The sequence below is a fragment of the Triturus cristatus genome, chromosome 8, assembly GCF_964204655.1.
Source record: "Triturus cristatus chromosome 8, aTriCri1.1, whole genome shotgun sequence".
Taxonomy (NCBI): Eukaryota; Metazoa; Chordata; class Amphibia; order Caudata; family Salamandridae; genus Triturus; species Triturus cristatus.
Window position 1 is genome coordinate 1,176,855,140 of NC_140591.1, and position 16,310 is coordinate 1,176,871,449.

Here is a 16,310-nt window from a genome sequence, read left to right on the forward strand (position 1 = left end):
AGGCCGCGAGGTAATGTGGCTTTTGGCACTATGTCCTGCCTGGGTTCCTGGGGCTAAGTTACAAAAAGGCTTGTTTTGCCCCAAGATCAGCGGGGTATTAGGTGCATTAGTTATCCCCTCGCGAGGTCCCCCGGAAGATGCCTTAGATAGATTGGTCATGGACGTTGGTATAACCTCATTAGAAGTCTGCGGGGGGACTTTACTGCTTCCTAAATCCTTATCCTTTTCTTGGGGTCTTATACTAGCATTAATATTTGATTCCAACAGACCTCCCAGTCTAACCACTTCATCAGTAATCATATCAAGTTTGATCAGTAAAGGTTTAACCAGCAGATCAAACTTAGCATTTATTGTGCTTATTAAAAGGTCGAGTTGCTTACTGTCTAGAGTGACCGGGGTACTGTCCGATACAACATTGGGGTCGCGAGCAATGCTAGTTAATAAGGGGTCTACTCTCTTATTGGATCGACTCCCCCCCCCCGCTTAAGTTGAACGTTCTTACTGTTGTTCCGGCAGGAACGTAGTAATCTCTGTGATCTTGGGGCTGGCGGGCATGGAGTCAATGGATCTAGGGAGACAGCCTGGCTAGGTACTAAGTCAATAGGAGCCCCAGATGTTAAACTAACGGAACTAGCTTGGTCTAAAGGTACCACCAAGATAGAGCTGTCCATGTTGTTAGACTGATTACTAACGTCCTGATAGGAAACGGGCAGGAGGGTAGAAGAATTAGATGTTAAGGAGATCGGATCAACGGGCCCCGGCCGCCCCAAGGACTTTCTTCGTTCTTGGTTAATCTTATCTACCATCTTAACTAGGTAATTGTCCATGGTCGCTATCACAGGGGTGGTCTTAGCTTTGGACATGGTGTAATAGCCTTACTAACTCTTAGTCAGGATTATCAACACAGAGGCAATAGGTATCCCCTAACGTACAACACGGACCCACAACCCTCCTTTGTAATTGTATTCCCACTGGATATCGCTACATACACAACACGCAAGAAGTGGACAGTGGATAACACCTACTATGACAACCAAGTATCAGAGCACCTCGCCGCGACACGTATTGTCCACAGCCCCCTCCAGCCCCCTCCTGTCACAGACTGTCCGCCCTTTGTCTGGGCTTCGTCCGGTGCGTCCCGCTCGCGTCCCGCGCAGTGGCAGACAAGGGGTAATATGGGGGCGTGAGCCAATAGGCGGGCCACAGCGCAGCTGATGCCACGCACGGACTCCTGGTCTCTGGAGTCCCGTGCACCGGCCTTTCCCCACCAGCAGCAACACCAATTCACTCCCCACAGCTCCTCCAGGTCGGGCAGCACCTCAGAAGTTCAAATGCCTCTGTAGACGAAGCGGGACCCGCGCCAGCGGGTTCCGCGAGCTTTTTTAACGAGGAAGTGGGCAGGTGGGCGGGCCGCAGCGCAGCTGATGCCACGCACGGACTCCTTGCGCAACTCTTTGCGCATGCGTGATAGTTTTCCTCTCACATGGGTTAATCATGTGGTTACTTACGCAGGACAGGTTCACACATGCACAAAGCAATTTTCAGTTTCAAGCGAGATTTTAGTTGCGTGGCAAAATATTATTTGTTATTTAAGCAAGCAGAAAGCCTTTTCCCTGTGTACGAATATCGTATGTATGTTACTTTTCTTTTAAATTTCTATTCCTAATCATTAGTACATATTAACGAGAGGTTGATCTGAGCAAGTTTCGTTTCTTTGAATCCTTGCTCCTTCAGTATTACTTTGTATGTATGTTTTCTACATCTTAAATTTTAGAGCACGCTTTTACAGTGCTTCTACTACACTTATCTCTGTTTCATGTGTGACTGTATTGTGCAAAGTGCAATTTCAGCTTTTCGTGTCTTTAATCAGTAAATGTGTTGTGTATTATGATTTTCAAAATCTTGCGTCGTCATATCTTTCCATTTTAGTCTTCCACTTTTGTTATCAACATTCATGATGGATTGACACCACAGTAAATATGATGTGACCACTGCTGTAAGCACATAAAGCCAACCCTGGGCAAGAGTTGGTGATCGGCACCTTCATGTTATGTCAGTGTACAATTAACTAAATGCATTTTTTATTGGAGCCGCTTGTACATATAAGACCTAGTCCTGCAGGGTGCCAGAGGTCTGTACCTAGCAATAAGATTTACAAGCCAGACGAAAGGGAAGAAAGACATGCAAGTATGTTTACAATGCAAAATAGGCTAAGAACCTTGAGAAGAAAAAGAACAATAGCTCAGAGGGAAAAAGAGGAGGCGAGATACTTTGTAGGTCAGATGGAAGGAAGATTGAACGGAGGTGCGATCTAAGATCTTTTCTGAATTGACTTATGAGAGAAAATATCTGCAGTGGTCATTCCAGACACTTGGACTACATGCTGAAAAACCCTGCTGGTCTAAGCATTATTTTAAGCCTTTTGGATGTAGTCTGACCAGGAATTTGCTCATTCTTGTGCCTGTGCCGCCAAACTGATTGCGTTTAGAAGCCAGAGAAATAGGGGCATAACTTCCATTAGTGCAGCAGGTGCGGTGGTGCCGGGGACACAGAGACCTGATGGTCCCACTGAACCCTGATTATTAATGTATTTTTCATGTCAAACAGCAGTCAAGGACCCATTTCTTTCCTTGCACTAGGGCCCCTGACACACGGGCTACACTTCTGCTGTCAGGTTTTCTCAAGTGAATATGCTCGTGAACCACACACAAGATTGAAAGTGGATTCTGGAAGAGAAAGGGAGCCAATGCAGGTTTTTCATGATAGGAGAAAGGTGCTCAACATTTCTCTACTTGGTTACTAATAGACCATGTGCAGGATAAATAGCCTTAGTTGTTTAAAAAAGATTCTGTGACACTATCATGCTGAGGACTTCTTCTGTTACTATATGGCATCACAAGAACATGGAATATGTATGTATGTTATGTATGTATGTATGTATTTATGTATGTATCTAGACAGTATTTCCATAGTGCAAACCTAGCCAAAAAGCAGTGGAGCGCTGTACATGGTGAAAGACAAACATACAGTCAATGAGTAAGAGTAAATGGAGCTGGGTTGAAGATGGTTAATGCTTTATTATACAGTACTGTTTAAAGAGGGGCGGCTTTGGGACTATCCTGATGGATACTGGGATGTTGGTCCAATTCTGGGTGCACAGATGGAAAAGGCCTGCTGTCGTTTTTTTCTATTTTACACTTCTTTGTCTGCAGTCTAATGGTGTCCGAGCTGCAAGTGTGCCAAGATCCTCCAGAGATGGTGAGCTTATCTGCAAGATAAGCAGGGTTACTGGTCGTGATAGCTTTGAAATTGATGCAGATGATTTGAAGATTGTGCGGGCTGTCCTGGGGAGGCAATGAAGTTCCGTCAGAAAAGGGGGGATGTGATTGAGAGCCTGGAATATGGATCTGAAGCCTGGAATATGGATTTGAAGTTCATACATGGAAAGAAGAGCCTAATTTTGTGCAGTGCTCTTAATTGGAATCAATCAATTTTGTGCAGTGCTATAAATTGGAATCAATCAATTGGAATCAATTGGAAACAATGTTTGTTGATGTGGCCTGTAAAAGGCTAGAGAAGAATCACTGAGAAAGGCCAAAGATTAGGCAGAGAATGAAAGGCAGAGGAAAATACTCCTACATCCAAATGTGTGAGCCACTACTGAATGAAAGGCTTGTGGTTCCTCCAATTATATGAAGAAATACAGCCTTTATTGGGTTGAGTTTCACATACACTGTAGACATCCAGGTCGAATGAGGCTACAATGACGTGCAAACAATGCACTCCAAGAGCTCTAAGCATTGTTCATTTTTTTCCAGCTAACATTGGAACACAAATTTTGAATTCACTTGGCAAATTGTCTTAAAGTCAATCATGCTTAGTTGAAATGATTTTCAAAATATAATACAGAGGGCATGTAGCAGCTAAATTCACATTCGATATGTTAATAAATATGCACACGTGGTAAAATCTAACTGGTGAATTTCATGCTTGCTGGTAGTGCATGGTAAACTCTTTTGATCAGTTTCCTGTAGAGATTTAGGGTCAAGAAAAGCTGATCATCTGCTTAGAGAGCCCCAGATCGACTACAGAAATAACACAATGTACCCCCAAACTGAGATGAGGGGGCGGGAGCATATTGACTCATAAATTGATGTATTGTCCCATCCTTCAGACGAATCAGTGGACCTCAATACACAATGCTGCTCTGTCCTTTTACACCGCTTCCTCATAGACACATCTCTGCCTTGAGTGACTACTTCCACTTCAGGCCTTCTGCATTTTGATGACGACATTGACCTAACACGTGGTAGCTTCTCCTGGTTATCATAGGGGCACATAGCTTAGCATGCGTATATGTCCTTACGGCCTGAAATTCTTTATGATGAACTTGGCATTTCTATTCGCCTGGTATTTCAAATGTTGCATATTCTGCCTTTTTTAATATTTTCGATAAACATATTTAACAAAAGGCATCAATGCAAATGACCTAAAATTGAGATTCTCATTACAATATCAATTGTGTCTGCTGCGTTTCAAAGCTATTTCAACGAACAAAGCAATAAAAAAAGTTGGAGTCTACGCCGCTAAAGAAATATGGTAAACTTCCACGCTATTTCCTCCATCCTTTCATTGTCTGTTTTCATCTCCATTTTACTTTATCTGCCAAACTGCTTTGCATTTTAAGACATTTCCACTCACCTTGAGTTCTTGGTTGCAAAAGAAACAATAAAGTTTAATCTTTTCACTTGACAATGATGTATGGTTCTGAGGAAAAACACTTTTCAGGTATTGTCATTAAAATGTAATTTTTTGTCAGCCTTTTTTTCTCCATGTTGAGCTTCAGGCCCTACCTTCCGGATCGGAATCGTAGGGGGCAGGCACCTAAAATGGTGCTTTGACCAAAGCATATTAGAATATCACTTAATTGCCAGCTGAAATCTGTTTAATATCCTGCTCAGAATGTGTTGAATTTCATTATTACAGATGTGAAAGGGCCAGCAGAGGGCAATCAGTCTTCCCTTTTTTTTTGTTTTGTTACAGATTGCCCTTTTTCCGGCAGGCGGTTTTGTTCAGCTCTGCGGTGTCTAAACCACAGTTTCTAATCAGGAATGGTCCACCTGCAGCTGCCCACGTATGAGCGGCTGTAATAGGAGACAGAAAATGATGCATGAGCATTTAATATTGCGGAATGATTATCTGGCGTTTTGTAGCCAAGATTGTAGATGCATGTCTCGTTACCAATTCTCAAGCCAGCTTCAGGACCAATGACAGGGCATGTGATTGCTGAATATTAGACTGCTAAAACGGGTTTGCGACTTCGGGCCACAAGTATCATTATTTCAAGTAGCGATTACCTAATTGCGATTTTCTCCAAAGTCCAAACGAAGGGGCATATTTACAAGGGCTTTATCTCCGCTTTTTTGGCTTAAAAAGCCAAAAAAGCGGAGATAAAAATATCTCCCTATGTACAAGAGGGTGCTAACATGCATAATCGCATGTTAGCACCCTTTTTCCCAACGCCTACCTTTGCCTCTCTAATGAGATGCAAAGTGGGCGTCACTGGGCGTTCCCCGGATGGACTACCTTGCAAATATCGCTGATGTTCACATCGCGATATTTACAAGGCAGCCCACAGGATTTTAGCACGCGTTAGATTTCAAAAACTAACGTCTGCTAAAATCCAGACTTACCTATGCTTTACATAGGGGGTGGATTATGCTGATACGACCACAGTGTCGTATCAGCAAGGTTATCGCCGTTTTGCAGGGAACATCGCTGGAAAACCAGCGATGTTCCCTGCAAAAGGGCGATAACCTCACTATCTCTGGAATTTTTATTGCCCTGGAGAAACGTGTTGTTAATAACATGCTACCAGGGCGATACATTCCAGACATGGCCTGCGATAAAAAAGTTATCTCTAAGCACGGCCAGCGATAATTATCGCTGGCCGTTGATAATATGCCCCTAATTTTTTAATGGGGACCGCTGCCTGCTCTTAAAAAATATTTTTTCCATTCTCAAAGCGGAAGGGGGCCCTATGGACTCCTTCCCATTTGCGAATAGGTTACCACCTTCTTCAAGGAGTTGGTAAAATATGAATGTTTTGCATCCATAATTCGATCGCAAAACATTCATACATCCCATTCAGATTTGGAATTTGGAAGGGACGCCCAAATCACACCCCTTCCAAATACCGAATCGCAAACACAAATTTATGTTTCATACATATGTAAAAGCATTTTGTGATCGGAAACAGACTGATCAGCCATTTCCAACTGCAAAAATGCTTAATGCATGTGGCCCTTCATACAGATTTGCAATTTGAAAGAGGCATATTATAGGCATCCATTCCAAATATCAATTCTTTTGGAGTTGTAGCAATGTTTTTGTGGTCAAAATGTGGTTGCAAAACATTGAAAATGTGCTGACTCTGTAGTTGGGGAAGGGAAAAAAGGGAAGGGATCTGTTTGAGACCACTTCCCTTTTTTGAGCTAGATGAAAGGTTGTTGGAAACCAGGCAGTGGTTCAGGGGACCACTGCCAACTCTCCTATTAGTACGCAGGTTGGTTTGTAAAATTCTTTATGGGTCGCAAAAATACAGGCCACAAATTGGTTTTTTTTTAATTTCACAATGTGAATGGGTTATTACTCCAACTCAGAATTCGAAGCGGGATTATTGTTGCAAAACAATGACTCAACTCATATCAGTTCGGTATTTGGAAGGGACGCCTACCACATGCACCTGTCAAATAGCGACTAGTTACCTCAAATAGTTACATTAAAAAGCCTGTTTTGTGGTTGTAAATTCCAAATCAGAATGTTTGCAGCCGTAAAGTAGATTTGTATGTCTCGCCTATTGTTTGGTTCACAGGCTGGCGTTGACATGTTCTAGAGTATAGGGGTCTGCGCGCCAATTGATCTGGCTGATCATAGGTTTCGTGTGGGTGTATAATGGGGAAGCAGATTTTTCAGGTAGCCTCTGCGTTGTTCCATAGATGGTGCAGAGAATTTGAGTGTTATAAAAATGTATTAAGGCTTGCTAGAAAACCACTTGTTTTTTGCACCACAAGCAGTGATTATCTTCAGAGGAAGGGGGGTCTGCTGTTTGCTGGCTCAGATAGTCAAGTGCATATATGATAAAGTCTCTCCAAGTGAAAACAGTGTGTTTCTTTACTATGCAACAGTTGTAATACATTTTACGTTTATTATGTTCAATTATACCATTGTGTTGAGTAACAGTTGTTAGAAGTGATTCTAATCATGGACTTCCAAATATTTATGCCCCTTCACCACTGCTCTGTCTTTAATTTTAAAAATGATAGGGGTTAGTGGAATAATTTACATCTGTCCATCATTGATCTAAATATGCAGTGGCTACTTCAGAGGGTTCATGAACATACCTAGGTGTTAATTAAGTTGAGTAGAGATGGTGCCTACTTTCAGACAAGGCTGTGCATTGGCACCCAAACATTTTAATATATATATGGCTGATGTACAAAACTACTTGTAACCTGCTATACACCAAACCCAGGGAGGTCTCCATTGTACAATATACGGACAATGGTGCAGATCGATAATACTCATGTTAGGCTTTTCCGGCAACCATAGTAATTTCTTATAGTCATGCAGTAATTCATACAGTGAATATCTAGTCCATTGATGCACTGGTTTATTCAGGGAAACCATGAAAACACTATTGGGGACTATGATGCCATATTTGCTATTGGCACATTAGTGGATGCCTTGAAAATGCACTTTTGTCAATCTCCACTCCATAGTTTATAGGGTCCCGTCTACTGATAAAGCTTGTTGATTACAGCATACTAATATAATAATGATGAGACAGTGCCCCAGATTTGAGATTATAAATGTAGTGGATTAGTCTGAAATACATTTATGTCCTTCTCTTTTCTGATACGTATAGTCCACTTGAAGTTAACATTTCTGGGCTGCAGTCTACGACCAAATTCAATTGGATAATGAAGAGAAGGAGAATGACCCTGCGCATTAGATGCAGAGAAGAGACCAAAACGTCAACTATGCAATCTTGTTTAGCCAACAAATATGTTTCTGCTAAGTTCCTGATGCACAGACAGTAGGTCTCATACCGTTTGGTGCACACTGGTGGCTTGAGATGTGTCTTTTTCATTTTGTGATTCAACTGATGTACTAATCAGTCATATCACAAAACGCACATTCACAGGACACCAAATCCCAAGCCTCATTAAAATGTATGATGCAGGACACAATTTTGACCCCTACATGAGCAGTGCTTAATTTGCAAAAGAATAAGTGCCAGGTCTCAGAGCTTTACGTAAAAGCCTGGGTCCAGCACTATCAAAGGTTAGGGTGCTGAATACATACCAAGGCTGCAGAGCCTTGATTCCACCTGATGTCTCTTTAATCCATCACCAGAAACTCCCTGACTCTTTTGTTCATTCTTGAAGGTTCTCTTTCATCCCTGCCTTCTCCCATTATCACTTTTTTCCCATCATTCTCCCATTTGTGCTTTCTCTCGCTAGCTCTAGATCAAAGCACATAGAGGAAAAATAACTGTTGGTTCCCAAAACAAAATGGCAGTTAGGCCTGACTTGCTATGACTGGCTCAAATTAAGCACTGCCTGTGGATGCACAGATGGATGCTGGCGAGGGACAAGAGACCTCCATACTTGCATTAGCATTCTGTGACTGCTGATAATTTTTTTTAAACAACCCTTATCCATAAAAGGGTCCAAGGCTCCTTTTTAAAAACAAAAAAGGGTCACCAGTCAGGTGATAATGTTGAGTGGTGTAGACTGTGATGTCATGGCCCACTGCCTGCTTCCCAGAAGTTGCCTACAGATCTCACATCGTGAAAGCTCTTGCAGAAGGGCATTTTCTACTTTGAGAATCAGTCACCTACTCATGTCTATAACAATCAATGGTTTGTGACAGTAACAGTAGCAAGCTATTGATACTTGTATTCCATATCACTTGTTATTTCTTTTTAAACAATATTTATTATTATTATGTGATTGGGGATGAATATATAGTTCAGGTGTGGTAAACATGTTACCCTACACTTGTTGCAACTTTTAATTTAATTGTTTTTCTTAAATTTAATTGAAATTGGATAAATTAGTTTCTTTATATTTTTAAATACAAGTCTCCCAAACATTTATATTACTTATTGTTTGCTATGAACAAATTGTGGATTGGTTGAGAAAAGATTTCATGACCACTGAGAGTCATTAAAAAATGATCCACAATACAAAGTATTAAAAATACCTTCTCTAGGAGCACCCTTTTGTAATGATATAATTTCCCACTCTGCTAGAGGGTGATGGGGTTTCCCTATATGCTAGGCAAATTCAACAGTCTTAATCAGTCAAAGAGAAATTTGACAAAAATAAAACAATGGCATTTAGAAAATGCCCCAATATTTTTTTTTTTTTAAATAGAATCTGTTCAAACCAGTGAAAACTACTCCCAATGTTTTGCTCCCTGACTGCGTATTTTTACCTCCACTGTGAGGGGAGCTTTCCTACCGTGCTCTCACACACTGTAAGTGCTGTTTAAATTGATTCACAAGCTGCAACTTGTAGTACCTTCCTTTTAATATAAGGACAGCTGCCTCTGGACAATTAGAGTAAGGGGATCTGTGTAGGTTGCAGGGAACATGTACAAATAATGTGTATGCACTGTACTTGTTGCATGTGTGGATTATTGTGATCATGGAGTACACGTATAGTGCTTTTATGTATGTTCTCCTGTGTGTAAGTGCTACATAAGATGGAGACTGGAGACAGTCTGCCATACAGCAATGTGAATTGCCAGACACCTCCAAGCATTCTTCAGGACCTTTGTACAGGACCAGACTCTAGAGTGTAGGATGGCTGGAGACAGAAGGCCTCTTTTAAGTGTAGCAACAGTAGTTGTCTCCTTCCTGCTCCATTCTTTACCCTGAGGTGTTACTCCCACCAGTTTGAGAGGCAGCTGAGTGAAGAAGCCACTCCCTCTTCTGTGCCTTGTGATTAAAGTTGTTTATTATATGGCATGGTTGTGCGTCCTCACAGTGTAATAAACTCAATACCTGTAGTGAGTCCTGTCAGATTCCTTTGAAAAACCTAAGCTGAACCATGGTAGTGTGGCACTGAGCAGCCAGCCTTTATTAAAGGAACAAACATAAAGCATTAAGAAGGTTCAAACTAGTTGAATAAAAAAGAAACAAGCCTCAGTAAAACTCCAACATTCAATTCATAAAAATAGGTTACATTGTTTGTTTTTTTTGGTCACCTCAATGACAAAAATTCACCACTGGGTTCCGGAGAAATGGATTTTCAAAGAACAGTATATCAGTGCTTTTTCACTTAGCTCAATAAATCATTGTAATAGATCAAGCTAGTAGTAAACTTTGTAAAACTTTTATAATGTTTGGGTGACCAGCTCTGACAGGGAGCGAGTCACAGGGTTCAAAGAGCTCCAGTTGGGCAATTACCTCGCTCTAAAAGCTGTCTCCAGTCCAGTTCCAGGCTCTATGGGGGATTTGCCATAGACTTTAATGGAGTGGTCCTGGTGCAAAGAAAAAACAGGATGCTGAAGAAGCTCAAGGATGTTTTCGATGCTGATCCAGTGATGGGGCCCTTTTGGGGGCCACTTCTCAGTCCACAAACACAGTGGGGCGACTTTGGCCACAAGGGTCGATGCCCCTTGAAGTCCCAGTGAAGTCCAGCTAAAAGCATTTTGCCACTGGTCTGGTCTACTGGTCTGCGGTAACAGCAAAACCAGTGTTTCCCTTTAACTGATGATAACCTCCTTGCTGGGGGACCAAATTGCACTCCAATGTCTCTCCTGTGGAATTCACAATCTCTGTTTGCAACCTTGTTACAATTATGGGGTTGAATCCCTAGTCTGTTTGCCTGGACCAGTGACAGTACCAAGCAAGCAGGGTTAGTAAGACCTACTTGAATATCAGAATTATAATTCCTGACTGCTGACTTCTTTTATGGTGAAGACAACCTGGGAAAGACCTATACTAGGAGAGCTGTAATCTGCCTAGAGAAAATAAGGGACTGCCTTCTGGAGAAAGGGAATTGTTGGAACTGCACCTCCCAGAGAAGCCTGCCTTTTGCAGTCATCGGTCCGGTGACTAAGGAGCAGTGCAGGAGACCTGCATCCTAACCCTGCTGGAGGATCTGAATCTGCATTGAGGAAAGAAGCTAGCCTCACAGTTGAGAGATCATACTGCAAGTATGCCCTATAGGAGGATACTGTCTAGAAAGGGAGAGTCCAGCTATGCAGGAAGAACAAAGAACTGTAATTCTGGGGTTCAGGAATCTTCTGGAAAATACCCCAGTGGCTGGAGTACAACACAAGGAGGACACAGAAGCAAACCCTGCTAAACTTTTGCCCAATAAGGCCTGTGTAGAGACAGCATATAGTGGCTCATGTGTAAGTGTTGCAGAGAGTACCCAGTATATCAGGAGCACCCATGCTAATTTCCAAATTACCCCCTTCTGTACAAGTGTGAGACTACCTGTACTACGACCATCTAGCTGGAGCCCCATGGTTTGGTTAGAAGGCTTGTGGAAAGGGCCCGCTCCAGGTTCTAAGTGTGACTTCTGTACACCTCTTCCTATTCTTCACACAGAGGAGGCAGTACCGAGAAGAACAGGAAGTAGTGTCTTGCCACCAAGCGCTGTATTCAGGGTGCTGGTAGGTGCAGGCAAAATGGCTAGAACACAAACGTACCACAAAGTGCAAGGTCACCCATGCAGGATGGGAGCAGCAAAACAAAGAAAAGTAACAATTGACCAACCAAAGCGGCCTCTTTAAACTAAGGCCCTCAGACAAAGGAGGACCTTATAATCCACTGTCTTTTTTTTATGTACGTTTTCATTTTTGTGGTACCCCTATAAAGGATATGACACCATAAAGGGTTTATTAAGTTCTGGGGAGGTTGTCAGAGACACGTCCCCACAATCTCCCTTTCTAAGAAATTGGTTAGCAATCTGGTGTAAAAGCATCAGTATGTGTTTATGTTCATTGCTTTTGTTGAAATTATCTCAATGGTTATAGCTCTCCGATGTGATAGATTATGGTCATGGTAAAGCAAATAGGCTTGTGCTTAACATATATGTATTACCAAAAGCAGAAAGCCGTCTTTATTGATTGTGAGCTAATCTTTCAAAATCTGCAGACTTGACATTTCATCGGTCATCTTCCAGGTCTGCTTTAGGAGAGATTTTAAAATACTGATTTCACTGTCATTATGATTAATGTTTGGTATACTCTTTTCCCAATTGTACATAGTGTAAATATTTGTGATTCTATGTTCTGTGTACATCAATCTACTTTTACTTTTTAAAAGCACCTTATGTACAATGGCTTATATTATGTGTGTTACTGAGTCCTGAGTTTGCAACCCATATCATCTCTCTGAGGGAACCCTGGACAGCTCTGCCAAAGCTACCTTGATAGTCAAGCGCAGAATGGGTGGGCTTGTGTTGTAATCAAAGTGCAGAGGCCGTAGTGTAGATTATAAGTAGGTTTATTAGATCTAAGTTTCTTGTAGATAAGTAGAAGTATAGGCCTCTAAGTAAGTTGTTATGTGAGCCCCACCAGGAACAGCTTCCTTGCTGCTCATCCCATATCTTCAACTGCCACTCTCAACTTCATCAGACACTCAAGCATTCCATCACATCACCAAGCACTCCACCTTTCCACAACACCACATTCATACTCACTGAGCAGCAGGGACCTGGAACACTGGGGAGGATGCATTAAGATATACCAGCTTGGTTTTCAATTTGGGATAACAATAGTATGGGGAACTCTAGACACAATGGTAAATAGCTGCAATTGATCTAACTGAGACGATTAATCCTTGGATGCCTTTGCCGCCCGGTCCTCCGAAAAAAGTGATCACATTTGAATGGTGAATTTATGGAAAGAGTAAGCCAATGTAATTATTCAGGTGTGAGGCTCAATTTCTCATGGTTTTATTTGGGGTCTTTAACCACCTTTCCATATTCAAGGTCTTTCCTGTCACTAATGTTTCCACATTTGGATGCAGTGCTGTAGCCTTGAGAAATTCAATAAGTGAGTTATCATTATGGAGCCCAATGCCCTTCAAGAGAGATTTGGGTTTAGGCAGAGTACTCTTCAAGTTCTTTGACTAGACTTATGCTAGGTGACAATCGTTAGATACGGAGATGAGACAAAACTATTATATTTCTTTGGCCAGTAAGTTTCTAAAATGTCAGAGATTATTCCCATTAGGAAATTATTATGGGTTACCGTAATTTATGTCCCTGTTGTGGCTCTCCATAATTTTGATGCAATCAAATGAATTTGCATTCACTAGTAAAAGCAGACATTTTGAAAGAAAATAAGAGATCATTCGTCTATCCAAAGTATATTTAATATTCTTACTTTCAAAGTTGGTCTTACACCGCTTCACTACCTTACTAATGTTATGCAGTCACACGTGTGCCAGAAATGTTTCCCTTTTGGGATGCATTGTGTAACCCTTCGATATATCATGGGCAGAAGCAATAAGGGAACAGGGGTTTGAATTTATTGGCAATGTGTGCTTGAAGAAGAGCCATTATCTTCTTATTTTTATGTGTCTGGCCAGTGAGCCTCTTTGAAAGTTTTTTAGACGTAATAACTTATTTAAATGTCATAATATTCAACTGTGAAGGAGTCTGTCTGGCAGAACAACCATACAGGGTGGATATATCAAAGGAGGAGGATGTTCTCCCTTTCATGTTGCGCCTGCCTTTTTGTTGACACATTTCTGGTAACGACAGTTCCTCAGGAAGTGCATATTTTTGCCCACGCACATCCATGCAAGATGCATTGGTCATGACCAGAGAACTTGCACCCAACGAGTGTGCTGTTTGGCACTTTCCCTTGAAGCTGATGTTCCCTCTATGGTCTGTAATCTGGGAAGACGCAGTAGTCCTCACCCTGGAATATTTGCACCAAAAGCGGTCAGTAATGAGACACAGCTATCTCTATTTTTCTGTCCTGTTCAGGCTGGGTATTTGGCACAACATCCTGCCTGATGCTGTCTCCTTTGTCAACAAGCACATATTTAACTTCTCAGTGGCCCAATTCTTGAGTGTGCTACCATTACTTTGGTAGCCTTACATCTCGAGTCATTATTTTGTGAACCATAGGTTTAATAGAAATGACTTAATAAAGACCATGCGTGAACATGAAGATCAGGATATATTTTTATTTATTGATTAGAACTTATTTAGTTAATTAAGTTGCTCAAATGATTTGGCTTTGCTCCTATTTTTAATTTCCTTTTATTTTCAGCGATATCTATCGCATTGACCTGCACTATCAGCTTTTTAACTGAGGCATCTCCCAGTATATATATAGTACGATTGAATCCACTTTTGGCCAAGCATAAGCATCTGATATGTTTACAGGTGTTCTACAACATATTTCATCTAAGGCTCTTCCTGAAGAAGACGTGGTTTCACGTCAAAACACGAGTAGAAGAGTGTCCCCTATTTTGATGCATCAAGAGGCAGATGTATACATATAACTAGAGACCAACTCATATATTGTACATTAAGATTTTAACTTCATATAGATTTCATGAATTTTATATTTATCCCATGTATTGTTATATGTATAGTACTTGTGAGCTAATGTATTGGAATTGTCATGCAATTGTATTATAGTATGGTAATGTTACTTTGTCAATTGTATATAAGTCCATTTTTTAGATGTGTTGTGGATCTTCTCAATTTTTTAAATTTTCTCTATTTTTGCTATTCATTGTGTAAAACATTTAATTAATCTTTTGTCAGCTTTCAAATCATTTAACCAAATTTATGAACTAAATAATGGATAATAAATAAATAAAAATATATAAATTATCCTTATCTTCATGTTCACACGTGGCCTTTATTAGGCAATTTCTATTAAACCTATGGGTTGCCAAGGGGTTCCTTATTACGCTGTAGATTTGTTCCCTGCTCTTGGAACTGTATTTTCATATCAGGGGGTCCTGATTTCTTCACAGTTATGACATCGTAAGCCTTAAATACGGAGTCATTACGTCACATGCACATATGTATGTATGTATGTATGTATGTATGTATGTATGTATGTATCTATCTATCTATCTATCTATCTATCTATCTATCTATCTATCTATCTATCTGTCTATCTCTATATATATAGGTTTAAATATGCACATAGTTTATACTTAAACAGTTTTAAATATATGTATATATGTAAACATATTAAAATTAATAAGTAATTTAAAAGGTAAAATTACATACATAAAATAACTTTAACACAAAAATAATGCTGACTAAAATAATATTTAAAAGAAACATTTAATTTAATTTAACAACCTAGCAACTTTAAATTATTTTTAAAACAAACAAAGGTAAAAAATTTATAGTATTAAAAAAGACTTCCCTTCAAATGATTCGAAGTAAAAATATTCCTGATATAAAGGCTTCTGATGCAATGACTTGATGTAATGACAGCTATGCAATGACTCCAGATTTCATTGCATGTGAAGTAACTCCTGACATTCCAGTTCTTGGCATTCTCCTTTTGTTTACTCTCTGGTTCACAAATGTAGTTCACTCCAAAGTGAGACAGCTGTCCCTTTCTCTCTTTGGTTTCATGTGCCGGGCCTTTGCCCAACACAGCTGAACCAGTATCTGATTCCTCTATTAAACGTTCTTCATCATTCTCTTTTTTGATGTCCTACTGAGGGTTGACAGCTTCATCCAATACCATGTTCTTCTTCTACTGTGCTTGCTCTTCCTAAACTAGCAGTGCAGCAAGCATTCATATGTCCTTCTATTGGGGTCCTTCCATGATGGTAACCTGACTGGCAGCATCAACTTCAGGGACAAAGCCAACCTCTTGCAGCACTGTCAGCTCTTGAAGAATACAAATGGACTAACCGGTCATGATGTAAGAAATGAAATCCAATTAGCAGCAACAAGGCCGGACTGGGAACCAAAAGCGGCCCTGTCAAAGTGCTTGGCCAGCCCCCCGGGGGTTAGGGGTGCGGCCGAGCTGTTTGCCAGGGCCGGTTACAGCCGATTTTGTTACAGGGACCGATTTTGCAGCTATGCTGCAAAAAACGGCCCTGTAACAAAAACGGCCCCCACCCTTGCGGCCCACCGGGGGAATGCCCGGTGCCCGCTACAGCCAGTACCGCACTGAGCAGCAACAGTATTTACAGAACCATGACCTCTGTTCTTCAGATCATCTATCCAATCAAACATCCAGCGTGCGCAGCGTAAGAGATTCAAATCAAAAATGCATATTGGCAT